General features: G+C 40.8%; 1 protein-coding gene across 2 annotated transcripts in view; it reads left to right on the top strand.

The window, feature by feature from the left end:
- The window catches only part of me1 (malic enzyme 1, NADP(+)-dependent, cytosolic), a 91,109-nt gene that overhangs the window by 11,076 nt on the left and 63,801 nt on the right, over window positions 1–16,232 (top strand). Inside the window, exon 1 of one of the 2 annotated variants that reach the window (XM_053433423.1) lies at window positions 948–1,069. The exons of the other annotated variant lie outside the window; for it this stretch is intronic. The gene's annotated coding sequence lies outside the window, so the exon portion shown is untranslated. Of the gene's footprint in view, window positions 1–947; window positions 1,070–16,232 lie in introns of those variants that run through there. 2 annotated transcript variants of the gene reach the window in all.

Consider the following 16,232-nt stretch of genomic DNA (forward strand, 5'->3'; position numbering starts at 1 on the left):
ATTGGGAGGCATTCACTGGGAAAAGCCTAGTCAGGTCATAGGATCTGGAGAAGAGATGGATGGGGATGATGTGTGCTCTTCCAATTCCTTCAGAAAGGAAGTGGTGGATTTTAAAGGACGTGATTTGCAGGGCATTCCTCTTTAACCCAGTGGGGACTACATGTTTAGTAGGGGCCAGATGGGGGCCAATAGGCCTTTGCTGAGAAGATCTTTTGGATTTTGTCACCTAAGAGCGACATGTTAACGTGTGGTTTCAAACTGAATACAAACATTTTCTTAAATGAGAGCTTACATGGACAAAAAAGGCACTGGCCGTTTATTTAGCTTCTAAGTTTAATGATAAGTAACATTCCATTTCGTGTTATCGTACCTTTTCCTCTGCTCTGTTTCATTTGCCTTTCAATGATAATGTCTTTCCATATTACCCTCTCCTTATGCAATCTTCTGTTGACCTTAACCTCTTTTTTCAACAATGATATATTGTATTAGCGTGTATCGTGCAATGAGTAACAAGCAATCATATAGCTCATGTCTTGCTCTTATGTTTAGAGCAAGATTGTGATCAACTATGGTGAGATATCAATGTGTCAGAGTCTTGTCAAGTCCAAATAAAACTTGACCGTTATTTGTTGAACTCATTTCCCCATTTTTGAGCCTTTGTACAATCTGCACACAGTGAGGCACTAGTTCTGTTCTAGAAATTATTAACAGTTTCTTTGTGTGTTTCATATGACATCCATGCCTAGCCCTTTCCATGGAGACAGCATATAGACATGAACTATACAACCCAACCTTCTTAACACAATACCAGTCAAAGACATCTGATTGCCCCCCAAAAATAAAATGTTCCACAGTTCAAACTGAATGTGTCTTTAACATTATACTTTACTTTCAGTGTTCATCCACAGACATCTTTCTATCGTTTGGTACTTCATACAGGTGGTGTAGTGTTTCTCCCTCTGGCAGCTTTGTTGGGCTGAGGGTGCAGTCCCGTCCATCAACAAGCACTGATGGTCTACTAACATGAGGAGGAGAAAGACAGGAGATAATGAGCTGTCTTTGATTGCTTGTAAGTCATTGCACGATACAGGCTAATACAGTATATCATTGTAGAAAAAAGAGGTTAAGTTCAACAGAAGGTCGCATAAGGAGAGGGTAATATGGAAAGATCCAATAGTACATGTAATGTCATATTAAAATATCAATGCATCTCTACTTGAAAATCAATTGAGGAAAGTTGTTATGGATGACAAGTCGGTAAAAACAGCAATGTTTCATGGGCATTCATTTTATTTCCTTGGCCTCAAGGGACAAAGAAAATATATGGCCAGAGTTTTGAGACAGTATGGTTTCCCACTTATACCCAATTTGAACAAAAATGGCTTAAATTTGGTACTGTGGGACCTTTAAAATTTAATATAAGCAGTTTTTTTCCTTGTCCTCTGCAATAAAGGTAACTAGCTGTCTATGAATGATCATCTTTCTTGTGGAATATTAGTAAAGAAATATGTAAAAACTATTTTTTTATTTCTTACAGCAATATGAAACTGGGAATCTGCTTTTTTTGGGCTATATAAGAAAATAATAGATTTATTCTGGCTAAATTCTATTTAGTTTCTTAGTAGTGATTATATTTTCATGTTCAAAGGTCAAGGTTATTGAGACATCATATTCGTATAACCTAAGAAAATCATATGCTAATAACGAGAAAATACACTTATTGCCTTATATTAAGTTCCTTCATAGTCGTCACTATGTCCTCTTGGGTTGTCTCTCTATCCAAATGTACATTTGCACATATGTGTATCCCTCATGTTCATCTCCTGTTTCATTGCATCTGGCTTGTAGTCAAGGATGAAATGATCTGAATTTGGTGGTCAGACGTCAAAGGTCAAGCTCACTGTGACCTAAAAATGTTTGGCCATGAATCATGAATTCAAACTCAAATTATGATCAAATGGATGCAAACTACAACTTGACTGGTTGGCGAAGCCATTTAACCACAAGGCAGTAATTCAAGTTTTGGAACAGTTTAGGGGTCATTTTTTGCATTATTTATTGTATACTATATCGCTGAGCTAGATTTCTCCTAGGAGCCTGTGGTCGAAATGTGATATTCAATGAAAACGAGCACATGTTGGGTGGGTTCAGAGATACTTATGCAGGTTGAAGATGTTGAAGCAATGGCAGAAACAAAGATGTCATCTCTCTCCCTTTCATGTGGTGGTTATTATTGGCACCAAGGCAAACGTGTGTTACCATGTAGTCCTTACAGGAGATAGAAAAACAGGGGCTTTAGTGGGAGACGAGGAGAATGTCGTCTGACAAATGCCCCCAGTGTCAGGCTTATACCCACACTCTACATCTGGTGAGTCCAAATAACTTGCAAATAACACACATGCCAGGTTCTCTGGCATGTGTGCTGTTTGGAAATGATGTCAGTGGAGATGGTCGTTTGCCTTTAGGATGCGTGACAGTACTTCACCTCCATGGGAAATGAGCGCAGACATATTTGACCTTCATGCTCACGTAACTTTTTCAGACTTTCACCTCATGTCCTCTGGATGTTGACATTGATACTTGGTATATTTAGATGTGCTTTTGACTGAGGTAAATTAAAGCAAATGCCTAAGCCAGTGGACTTTGCAGACACATTGGGTACATTCTTGAAAATTAGTTGGCGTTTTGTAGCAATGTGCTTATATTTGTTTTGTTCTTAAAGACTTTCAGTGAACATATGTTGACCAGGTGTCAGCCTAACTCTTCTGCTTGCTCAATCAAATAATCTAATTTCTCTCCTGGCTCTACCTTCAGAGGAATCCCTGATTAAGCTCTTTCCAAAGCTAAGCCTCACATATGATTATACTTCTCATGCTTATCCCTAACGAAATGTTAGCTAAGACAAACCAGAACTGTAAGCTTGGGAATTCAGAGAATTGAATGGGGAGGCGATCAGCAGAGAGAGCAACTACAGTAACTATAGGAAGTTATTTTACCTCTGCTCATTCCAGGGGAGTGCAACCTAACAGCAAAGGGGGGTTTCTCCTTTGTGAAATCAAAGATCCACTGTGTTAGATGTTGGACTTCAGTACAGTGAAAGGTTGGATTAAAATAATCCCTGTTTCATGTATTTACAGTTCATACTACTTAGTTTTCTTTGTAATCTTCCATTAACATCAAATAAAGTACAATTCTTGAAATGTTTGTACCAGTTTAAATTATACACTCAACTTCCAATTTTGCCTTAAAATATTTGACAACAAGAGGATAGCAAATATTTCCCCTTAAAATATTTCACCTCTTTATTATATGCGCTCATCAACTGCTGGGTTGGTTTTCTCAATACACTGGTGTTAGCACATATCTCCATACATAATTCAATGTTGGATAATTGTGTCCATAAAGACCAAAAAAATCATGCAATTTAAAAAAAAAAACATTCATAGTTATAATTTAGGATTTTGTTAATTGCCAGTGAAAACCATGAAAAGACTAATAACTAAGCATGGCTTCTGTGGCTCATTACAACTGTAGTTTGTGACTATGAAAACCAAAACATATATACAACAATGGATCATTACACGTTAAACATAACCAATCACATTTTTTAGAATCAAAGTTTGAAGTCCTAGAGCTATTTTGCACTATTTACTTATGGCCTGGTCAGCATCATTATGTGATCTGGTATTGAAACACATCTTAGGTCATGTTTCCCTGGGGCCACATGTGTGGGCTGATGTGTAGCCACAGCAGGCTGACTCTGTTTCAGGATAGATGGCCTTCTTATGTTCCTACTGTTTCCACTTGATTGCTGAAGCCTGTATGATTAATATAGTGTAGGATGACTGTGATGGCCATCAGGAACAATGAGTGCAGTGATGCCATTAGGTTTGCTTCCTTCAAATCAGGAAATGCATTCCTGTGAAGCGTGGGCCTAACATGTCGTTTTTTTTAAAAGACATGGTTTAAGTTTACCATGAAGTTTGCAGAATTTGCCTTTGTGAAATCCAACTTCTGCAGGCCGGCTCCATATGGCTCTACAATGCAGATGATTGACACAGCATGCATGAGAGATATCCCATCATTAAGGGCAGTAGCTGGATGATTGGCAGCAGGGATACTCTCAAGCTCTCATGTCTTTCTAAGTGGAAGAAGAGAGGGGATAGATGGAGGGCTGGAGATAATTAATGAGTTAGGAGGAGAGAGTGGAGTGTGTTGGGACGAGTCAATAGTTTGAGTGTGAGTGTGAGTGTCTCTATTTGTGTTGGACATAAACCAGTTCAGTGCACACTTCCATTCATATTCATGTCCAGTCTATGCTTTGGAGATCAAACATAGAGCGTGAGCACGAACACACATACTGGCATGAATGTATTTATTTTTCCCTTCGCTCTCCCTTTCTCTCTTTCCTTTTATCACTCCCCCAACACACACTTATCCACTCATCTAATGCAAAAATATAAGAGAGCACATGAGAACACACGTTATGTCTGAACCAGATTTGGTTAGCTGCTTCTGCAGCGGAAACCACTAAAGACCGCACTATGGTTTAACACCTTCATTCTTTCTCTTTCCATGTCCTCATGACCACAGACCCTCTCTGAAGGGCTGAGGCTGCTAATTGCATATTCAGTTTCTATAAACTTGAACATTTTCCCTAAAATATTTCCCAAAAGCATCAGTGAATTATTCATGCAACAAAGGTCCCTGAACAGAGTCAAACTAGGGATGTTACATAAATGGTACATATTACCGCAGATGGCAGTAGTGTGGAGTAGAAGGAAAAAAATACGTATATCCACACATGTTGCATATTGATAAATGACTGAGTTATTCAAACAGCGCAAATACTAAGTAAAAAGTACCAGATAAACGATGGTTGGCTGAACGTGAAGGAAAAACCGCTGAAATAATTAACGGCAATGTTCATCCATCCATCCATTCATCTATCTAGCCATGACTCTTTTCCTATGAGGGTGGCAGGGTAGCTTGAGTGATTGGGTGGGAGGTGGGGTACACCCTGGACAGGTCTTATAAGTTGGAATGATTAGCTAAAAGGGATCAATAAATATCTAAGAAAGTTAAAAGATAATGGTTAAAACATTGCAGTTATTATTATTATATTATTATAACGATTTATATGATAAATAAATAGTAAAGGGTCTCTATCGCTTTTCCGAGTCTAAATCATGACTCAAAGCACTTTACACCACAGCTTTGCCCTCCACCCATTCACTCACACACACACTACTCTTCTTCCTCCTACACTGTCGGCACAGCAGTCAGGGGCAGTTAGTAATTAAGCCCAGTGCAAACTATTGTCTGTCAAAGAAACAAACTTGAGCTTCAGACATACACTGAACAGTGGACATTTTATGGAGGGGCTACATGTGAGATTGCAAATGTCAACAAATTTCTACTTCAACTAGGTTTGAGAGCTTCTGGTGATGAGGGCCAACGCAGGTGTCAATGCAGTGGAAACCAAAACATTGAGCTTACTGGAGTGGAATTTATACAGTACATGATGTCCGGCCTCCAACATGCTCTACCAATGCTCTACCAAGGTGACAAGCTTTGGTTTAGTTATACTGATATGGCCAAAGGTACATGTAAACGTGTTGAAGACTCCAATTCACATTTTTTATTGCCTGGTCATCAGATGAAAAACTTCCAAAGTAAGGTTTTGTTGCTGTTTTTACAGACTGTTTGGCCACAGACCTGTTGAAATCCCTGAATGAGATTTGGTGGCCTGGGGCAAGGCTTGGTTCTGTGTTCCTTAATTTTGTTTTATTTAATTGTTGAAGACATCCACATCTGATTTGAATAATGTGACACTTCCCTGAGGTTAACAGCTTGACTTAGTTTCAAATCAGATGTCTGATAAAACAGTCCAAAAATCGGGCTGCTGACTACATTCAAGATGCAAAATAAGCATCATTGCACAGTAAGTTGTACTGAGATTTTGGGAAATACTCACCATCATGCTTTTTAATCAGATACATGATACTGCCACATATTCTGACATTGTGAGAAAAAACTGGGTGAGAAACATGTGCACTTCTTCATTCTTATCCATTAACACATTCTTCCGTTTTGGTTTGATGACAAATTTTTGCTCTTGAGTGAAGGTTTTGAACTCTTCTTCATGACAAACATTTAAACAGCAAAACATTTAAACCTTATAACTTCTCACTGTGCTTACATAATGCATAATAAATATACCGTTTATAAATAAATATATACTTTTTTTGATATTGCCATCGAATGACATTTTATTATGGATATTGTTTTATTGCGCATCCCTAATCACAATTGTTTTATGAAAACACTGTAAATCTTCGGGGGGTGCTAAAGAGGTTCACCTTCTCTGATGAGTTTACTTTTCAGTGGACAAAGTACTTTTATTGCTTCAGAGCTTCCTGTGTTTTGGGCAGATTCCCTGCTGGTGACCTCACTTGAATGCAGATATGTCATTGGATATTTGCTCTCCTCTGTGTAAACCCCACTTTTAGACTTTCACAGCAAAAGCCGGTGTAAGTTTACCAAACAATCTTTTCCTGTGCAGCTTTAAAAGATTCCTCAACTTCCAGCTCAGGCCTCATTTGAGCATGAAACAGCCTCTGAAAGGCGCTGCCTGCTGCATGCTAGATCTCTCCTTCTCGACGTGGCAGCACCAGCGAGAGGGTGAGCTGTTTGGTGGTGCGTGGTCTGGATGGTTTGCTGTTATATAACAAGCGTGGTCGGTTGGCTGATCAGAGCCTAAAAGAGCCATGGATACTGGGCCAGTCCAACTCGTCCATTAAATCCAGTGAACCAGTTACTCCACTAGCCAGATGCCTGACGCCTGATCAGTTTGCTTTGACCTTCATAAAGGAGTTAACTCACCCCTCCCACTTTATTTCTTTCTTTTTCCCGCTCCTTTTTTTGTTTTGTAATTGTCTCCCTTCAACCCACCATTTCTCTCATCTGTGTCCTCTAATCCTAACTATGACAACTATGGGATAAATCGTCATTCCGCTGGCCGATCCACTCTCCTACTCCCACCAGCTGTTTTTACAGAGTCTAGACACACATGCCGCTATTGATAAAACAAAAGGACGCCATGGTTTTGCTGCTGGACAATGTGGACGTCGTGGAGTGTGGGTGCTCTCCTGCAGCGGGATTAAATAGACTCTCTGTTCTTCTTTGATTCACAACCAGGAATTTGTTAAGTTTAGCTTGTTGTGTGTGTTTAGGAAGCATCACAGTTTATGTAACTGTACATAAACATAAGGCTAGGTCTGTTTAGTAAGATATCACTTGAATCTGCATCAAGGTCACAATTTTTGCGTGTGTGCATGCATGTATGTAAATGTGTGTGTTTATAAACACTAGAGCAGGAATGGAGAAGGAGGGAGGCATGTGACTCAGTCTTTCCTCCAGCTGTTGGCCAAAGCCCCCCTCATCTGTGGGTCACTGCCAACCAAACCAGTGAACTCATCCCGAGGCTTCCTGTGATAGCGAGTTTCTAATTATATTTTTTAGGTTTCTGCTGACTGTGACTATTTGCTTGTCTTCTTTATGAGCTTTGGTTTCCAAATAGGCTTACTTTGCATGTCTGGGACACATATTGTATTCAGCTCTGAGTCCTCAAGGCAGGAAACCTCTTTAATTCCAAGTCTACTGTAAATCCCTGTTTTATTGTTTTTATTCTTTTCCTTGGAGGACCACTATTCTTTTCAGCTGATTACAAAAATTAATATGATCTATTGCAGGAGAGTTGCAATATACTGGACCTCTCCTGCAATAGACAGTATTTTCTTTGGGACCAGGTTGCACTGTGGGAGAACATGTGGCAGTAATAGTGGGGTAGAATAGATGGCGCTGGTGGCGGTATTTATGAGAACAACCTCTGCTCTCTGTTTGGGCAGCTGCAGAGAGGTTGCTGGTCTGAGGAGCTCTGACATCACCCCCAGAAGTGAATCCAGATCCACTGGCGTGTGGTGTAAGAACAGCGTGGGCGAAGTCAACCGCTGTTGAGGACTTTCTCACAGTCACGTCTAATGTTAAGCAAATTTCTGTCTCCTTGCAGTTTCATTTCAGGTTCACTCAAAGTCAACTTTAGTATTGGCAGCAATTGAAGAAATGCTCCTTTGTGCTGCTAGCACAAAAGTTTTCCGCTCTCTGCCCTCCAAGTGGCAATAATATCACTCACAATAGTTGCTTTCAGACATGAACTGAACTTGAGAAAGCGATGTGTGAACACAGCAGGGGATCCCCCGGTGGATTGAGATGCTGTAATGCGTGACAGTTAGCCTGGATGCCAGACGAACTTAGCCCCGCCCACAACATTTGTGGTCGGGAAGTTCGGTCGGGAAGTTCGGTCTGGCACCGCTCCGTTGGGGAGAAACTATGCCCGAACAGAAGCTTTTGGACCAATCAAGTTGTCAGGGCGGGCTTTATACGATGATGGACAGATGATCAACAGTAACGGAATCTACCACGTCACCAAAGAGTGCTTGGGCCACCGGTCTCTTTTCTCTGATGCCTCAGATGAACACTCTTCTTCAGCCTGGTCTCCTTCGTGGTCTGTCCATTTTTTAAACACGGGAATGTCGCGTTCCAACCGTGTTATTAAGTTCTTACAGGAACGACAAATGCGATACGATTTGTTTGATGTGTTGTGGAGTTGTAATCCTAAACGGAGAACTTGTTTGTAAATGCTCTCACCTTTACGCCGGGTTCACACCGGACGCTGAAGCGACGCCAAAGCGACGCGTAAGCGCAGCGCCAAGCCTTAAAAAACAGCTGGCTCCCATCCACTCCCATGTTAAACCTTTGTGCCGGTCACACCGGAGGCTGAAGCGCCGCGCTGCGCCAAGGCTGCCTAGCGCCGTGCAGCGATCGTTTTGACGTCGAGTCTATTTTTAGCACTTGACACGAGCGTATCGCAACAGGAAATACACTGAAAAAGGATTTTAAACGATATTGATGACATATTTTATATGATATAAATGATCAAATATGGATCCCATACTTTGAATTCCCCTTCTGTTGTCCTGGAGTTTTAATTTTACCAATTTTACCAATGACATTATTAAATGTCCCCCTCTGCCCATCCACTACAGCCACACAAGCAGTGATAAAGATAAAAAGAGAGAGGGGGGGGGGCTACGTATTCTCCACATAGGCTTGTGATATTATAAGCGCTGCCGGGCGCTTCAGCGTCCGGTGTGAACAGCCAAGCGCCGGTGCACTAGGGATTAGCGCGGTGCGTTGGCGTCGCCTCCGAGTCCGGTGTGAACCCGGCGTTACTGTTTCTCTCAAAAATGCTGATCGTATTGGTAAGTTCTCTGTGTATCCTTAAATTATTTTTACAACACGTTCTTCATCTTCTTCTTCTTCTACTTCTTCCAGCGTGCGTGCAGTTGAGTTCTGTTGAACTATGCGTCGCTTAACATACGTCACATACTACGTTGCTCTGATTGGTTGTAGGTCTATCCAATTGAGCAAAGAAGCATTTTTTTTCCTGGTTCGGTTGAAACACGCCCCATAATCACAGCCCAATGGAGCGGTATCAGACTCATATTCTGACTAGAATTATGAGTATGACAACGTCAGGCTACGTGACAAAAAGGAAAAAAATAAAACCAATATCTCGAGGTGATAAGCTTTGAAACCCACACACAGAGAACACCGACAATGATGTCAAAGGAGTTTGTGTTATTAAGAAAGCTGTGTGTTGTCAAGAAAATCACTTGATCTCCGCAGCAGAGATAATATATCACTTCCTGTCTCTGTCTGCTGCAACCGGCGGATCCACCTCTTGCCTGAATAATGCGGAGGTTTTGTTGTCTGTGCATATAACCTCTCACTGTGTTCAATACCAAAAGTAAATGCCAGAAGTAAACAAATGCTGTCTTTATAGTAAAGTGCATCAAAAAGACTTGTTGGTCTTGTCTTAGGATTTGGGACAAAGCAAAGATGTTAGACAAAATTGTGAGAAGTTTTGAGAAGTGATGACTCGACTGTAGATCCTCCATTAAATTACATGTAATTTGGCAGACGCTTTTATCCAAAGCGACAATTAGTGCATTCAATATTTATGAAGGGCCATTTTTAGGGGTTGAGTAACTTGCCCAAGGTCACCTTTGCATGCAGATGGGGAAGACTGAGGATTGAACCACTGACCTTCTGGTTGGAGGACGACCGCTCTACCAAAGCCACCCCAGAGTGCTGACCAGAGTAAAGTATAAGCCTGGCAGATGTGATTTCCTGTGTTTAATGTGCAGATTATAGATCTATTTTAACACATTTTAAACCTCTTATTGCTTTTACAGCTTTTCAGTGTGACTGATGTGGTTTACCTGTGTTCAATGTCATGGGTCAGCCCATTTAGTGTTTCTTTGATGTCCTTACAACGATGAAACAATTTTCATCTTATACAGATGACTTGACTTCAAAAAAGAAGTGGTGACACTAATTCAACATGAATGTAATGAATGAGAGGAAAGTAAGGTTAAGATGGCTATCACCAGACATCACTTTCAGCAAGTGGTTTTACTGATAAACAAGTAACACAAGAAGGCCGTCTCTTGTCAAACCTCGCCTCTCCCTTTTGAAAAGACAGCCCTCCCTCTCCCACACAGGGTTGAATAGAGAAGTGCTCTGTGGCCACACACATCTCTGCCAGACCCATATCGCGGTGCCAAACATTTGAGCCCTCTGCCTGTTGAAGGCTTGTGGGCTTTTGTCTCCGTGTCTTATCCGCAACTGTGGTTGAGAGAGACTCAATGGGGGAAAGGCCTCTCTTGTCGTGTTAGGCTCAGGTCTCTGTCAATAGGGGCTGTTTCTCCCAGACGAGAGGGAGCTGCCATTGAAGCGGCAGCTCTGCGAACACACAGGCAAAGAGGTGGGGCGGAGTGACGCTGCATCCAACACTTTGATGGATTTTTATGTGGACGTGGGGATTTTTGTGTTGTTGTGCTGGGAGCCGGAAGGTCCTCCTCCTTCATCTTGTCCTATCTCTAAATCTCAAGTTAATCATGGCTTTATGGGGAATAACATCATTTTTGAGTTTTCCCAGCCAGTGGAAAGGTTTTCAAGGGTTCTTGAGTTGAGTTTTTCTGAGTCAGCACATCAACAAAAATGTCCATCTAAACCAGTTATTTAGTCTAATAGTGAGTCATAAACCCTTATTTTCTTTTAAAATGGAGGGAAAAGTAACTGCTGAAGAAAGAAATGACTTCCATACTTTCACTGAGAGAAGTTTCTCTGCTCAAGTGTATAATATGTTTTATCTTCCTAGTCATAGCAACATTCTCACAATTGCATGACAAATAGTGCAGGATATTATGGAGATACAGTATATATACCTAGACATGGTTAGATTGTTTTATCAATACCCTATTTCCCTTTATACCACACTTTGCAGTTAACCTGTACTGTACTACGTGAGCATCTTTGGAAACTTGTGCAAGGAAGGCCTCACCTAAAAGGGAGTTTAAAACAGCAGCTGATAAAACTATACAAATACAAATACACAATTCTTAATGACATAAATAAGACAAAAAGAACAGAGAAAATTGCCAAAGGCATCATGTGTTGTCGAATTTACTTTAGTATTAAATATCTGTTTCATCCTATCACTTTTTGAAGAAAAAAGGTTACACCTCACACCAAACAATTCTGTATTTATCAATCCATTAAGCAACAAATACAAAATAAACATTTTGCCATACAAAAGTACAATTAGCATGATAGAGCATCACCAGACTCGTGTTTATTTTCCTATACAAATCAAATGTGTTCACTTTAGGTTCACTCCATATTTCCCCAGGTAATCCACACCCCGACCCTGCAGTGACTCTATGCCCCCTCAGGGGGGCCTTGACCTCAAGTTTGGGAACCACTGCATTAACCCTTGAGTTGTGCTCATGTTTTTTTTAATCAGCAAATGTTTGTGTTTAAATATAGCATATGGTTGATATTTGCATCTTTCCTCTTCGATGACATTTATGAATAAAAGTGCTATTTGTCTAATAGTGATAGATTAAAAAAAAAAGAATAATTATAAAGCTATAAATACCTGAACACCACATATGTAGGGGTGTGTGGAGTCATTAAAAGTGTGATCTTTTATATTTACAGAAAATGAGCCTAGGACAATGAGTCTGAGGTTGACATTTGAAACATCTAAACATTGGAAAATGGCCCTACAGAATCGAACACCCCAATGGTTAACTTTGTGTTTTTTTTTTTGTGTGACCTGTGTCTTCATCTTGAAGGAAGTTCCACACGTACAGTCATCCAACACATCAGGGAAAAGCAGTCTGAGAGAAAGGTTTATGAACCATGTCAATATTGTGAGCCAATGGCATAACAGAATGTAACTCGTTCCAGATCAGGTGTAGCTGTCTGTAATGATGGGAAGGGCCCTGCTGTCAACTGCAGTTAGACGCAGCCCTTTGTGGTTATGGGGGAGACAAATTAAAAGGTTGAAGTTGCAGCGTGTTTAACTTTCTCAGTCTTATAACTGAAAAGCTGCAACAAACCCATCCTTTGAACTCCTCGGGAAGCACAGAAAGGCATTTTATCGCTTTCACAAGAGCATGTTTATCTCTCTTGTTTGGCCCTCTGGTGAACTAATTAGCTGTTTCCTCTCCGCTGACTGCTTTGGGGTGGGCATGGCAGCAGTCCGAGGTTAAGGGGTGGCACTGCCCAGTGGGTAGATTACAGGTTTGGTTTGTTACCACGGCTTCTGGAACATGGAGTTGCGGGCATCACATGTGTTGGCACAGGGTGCGGGCACTTCAGATGTGGTCAGGGCCATGTGGAAGCTTTCTAGGGTTTATCCAGCCCAGCCCAGTTTAGTTTAGAGCCACAGCAGAGAGAGAGTCGGCATTACAGCAGTCTAACATGTGAAAACCTGTAGTCAGGCAAGCAAACACAGGGATGGCTTGTGTGTATACAAGAGTCAATGTGTGTATATGTGTGCATTTTTGTGAGCTTGTCACTGTTGACCTGTGAGTATGTACTGTCATTTGGTTTTGAAGAACATTAACCAAAAGACAACATACATCTGTGTGCATATTTGGCTCATTTACATTCATACATATTTACAAGCTAACAAGCTGATATATTCAACTAGGCAGAAGTATGGCAGGCTAGCGATTTTTGCCTCCAGGGAAGCTGACATGATGGATTACTTTTCAGGGACATTTTTGTGTGCCATTGTCACGGAGAAAGCATGCCACACTTTAAATGCAGTGCTTTAAATAATCTTGGAGTGAAGCCGTCATCACCCCCGCACCATCTTGGATCATCATTCCTGCATATTTACATATTTGGCCGATGTTGAGACAATGGATGGATTGGATCTCTCAGAGGGTTGACTGATGGACGTGTTGATTGAGTCCAGCAGGCAACCTTGGAATTGAAGATTGGCAGCTTTTTTTACATGCTGAGGACAAGGGGGCGTTGAAAGGCCAATATTCATGTCAAAAAACAAAGAGATGTAAGGTCTAGCGTCACCGGTTCCCACGCTTTGTGCAATCCGTGCAAAACTGCTAATCTTTAGTGCGCAGCCCGAGCACCAACCAGCCGTATCGTCAATCATAAAGTCACTCTACTGGCCCCAGCCCTCCCTCATGTATGGCTACCTCCTTTGTGGGGGATATTAATTGGTTATTTTGGTCCCGACTGCATGATGGTTTCTATTTCACATGATAGCCTTTTAGGGCCCTTATAGCTGTGTCGCTAATTGTTCTTCATGAGCCATGGTGCACATTCATGGGTCCTTTTATTCAAAATTGACTGGCTGCAGATTTGCTGTATTAATCAATTTTAATCAAAAGGTTTTCCTCCACTTCCTTTTTCCTCTTCAGACCACTCACCCATCATGAAATTAATTAATTGATTCAACAGTTGTTGTATTCAAACCCATTTCTGACAACAATAACACATCATATATGAACATGGAAGACTTTATTAGTTTGAATTAATCCCTTATTACATATACATACAAATACTGCAAATAAAAAAACACACATTTTTGCTACATGAGAAAAGAAGACTCTCAAGCCTCCCCAGCCATCTCCCCTACCATCCCTCCAAATGAGGTATGACTGAGAGGAGGGAGCTGTTGAATGTTGAACTCCCTTGTAAAAGAAAAAGATAAAGAACGGCCAAAATCACTTGCAGAACGACATGACTCCAGGCATGGTGTCAGGCACAAATCTCCTCTGCACATTTTGTAGTTATCATTAATTTGCATTGCACCTTATTTCTCCCTGTTGAGCTCAGGCGTCACTTTAAAAGTGATAAGAGTGAAAATAAATTCTTAAATGTTCTTTGGTGAAGTACAGTGGAAGTGCTAGAAAAGCTAAATGTAAGCACAAATGTGTGTGTGTGTGTTGATTATAGATTTGCATGCTCTGTCATGATCTGCCTCTCTCCTCTAAACTGAACCTGTGGACTATCTCTTTCCTTATGAGACCATTACTATTCCCTGTGTTTGTCTGTTTTTATACTTTTGTGGTTGTCTGTTGCCTGATGTGGTTCACTTGTGTCCAGTAATCCCTTCCTCTCTTGTGTATTTGGTCAATGAGTTCCCTGTGATCGTTGTCGGTTTTTCTGTTTGTCTGTTCAGACCTATATTGTGCTTCTTTTCAGCTCTGTTGCGTTTCCCTCAGATTTTTTGATAAGTTTTATTGTGTTGTATTTTTTAATTTGCCAGAGTCTGGCTATAAGACTAGGCAGAGTATACCTGTAAAGTTTATCTTTATCAAAATACAATATCTGCACCTTCCTTGCTGTGCGTGTGGATTTTATAGGGCTATTTCTGAAAACCTAAGTGCATGTATGAGCAACTCTGTTCAGAGTTGTTTGACCTATAACATCTGTGTTTAAACATGCTTTTATGCATGCAGAGTTAATCGCAAAACCAAAAATGATATTGACTCACCACTGTGCAGATGGAGGGTTGGGTGAAGTGTTTGAGTCCACAAAACACTTTTGGGGTAAACAGTGTTGCAGCCAAATCCAATGTAATTGAAGTAAGTGCCACGTGGTGACCACATCTTCAAACAGAAAAAAAAAAACAGAAAAGGCCTGCATAGCGGTCCTGTGATGTCATCCAGGTGTCGGTAAGACCCGACATTTAGTGTGTGCAGGAAAGAATTTGAACTTATTAAAACACAATACATTTCCTCATTTAAATCATCAGAAACAGAGAATTATATAAAATGTTTGTATTTCAATCAACATTTAGTCTCATATTTTTGATATAATTTAATGATGATAGTGCCACCTTGTCTTAGTCGTGGCCAAAAATAAAATTGACCAAGTATTTTACCATAATTTTCATGAAATTCTTGTTTTTAATCTTACAGGATTTCAGCTTTCAAGTGTGAGTTGTGAAACGACCGTTCCACTCACAGAGAAAGTCAGAGAGAATTTTCTACATGTGCTACAAAGTTCCGCTCTGAGTGTATCTCAGCTAACGAAAGAGCAGTGTGACTCTGGAGCTCCTTTTACAGTCTCATATTAAGCTCAGTTTGCCTCATGTATTTTAAGACGTTTCTCCATTTACTCCTCATGGTCAGCTGTGGCAGACAGCAGAACACTGGTGTGTCCTGAGCACATGGAGCCTGGAGTGAACAGCTGGCTCTCTGAAAAATAGAAAATCTTTTTTGATAATTGGGCAAGGTTATAATTCTGAGCTGCTTCTGCCTATTTGAGGTCCGTTAAGTACAGACTGTGTCGGGGCTGGGCGAATGGCAGCCGGATCGGGACTCGTGCTCCAGTGTCTGAAATAACCGATGACCTTTTTGCAATCATGCCTGGTTCATCATCAATCATGCCTAATTTAGTACTGTGAACTAAACTTTGTTTGTAAGGATTCATCTTTGCACGTTATTCTGTGTTAACCTATGTCATAACATACATTATAAATCCTGACGGATTGTAAACACAAAGCCCATTTCTTTCAGATGTTCTGACAAACTGGAAATAGCAATTTTTTTCCCTCAGGAGTCACTGTGCTTAAATCTAAAATCAGTCATTTGTGATCCGCCTGCTTTTTTATTCATTATAATTTAAGTCATATACGAATTTGGAAGTGTGTCTATGGTCGGCACTGATGGCTCGTCTGACGTCAAAACCACGGAAGTTTCTTCCCAATGCCTCATTCTGGGTCGTGTGCTTTTCTTCTTCCTTCTAATAGTGCGTCTCGTGTGATCAAGCACATTTTA

This window comes from Pleuronectes platessa, chromosome 10 (assembly GCF_947347685.1).
Source record: "Pleuronectes platessa chromosome 10, fPlePla1.1, whole genome shotgun sequence".
Taxonomy (NCBI): domain Eukaryota; kingdom Metazoa; phylum Chordata; class Actinopteri; order Pleuronectiformes; family Pleuronectidae; genus Pleuronectes; species Pleuronectes platessa.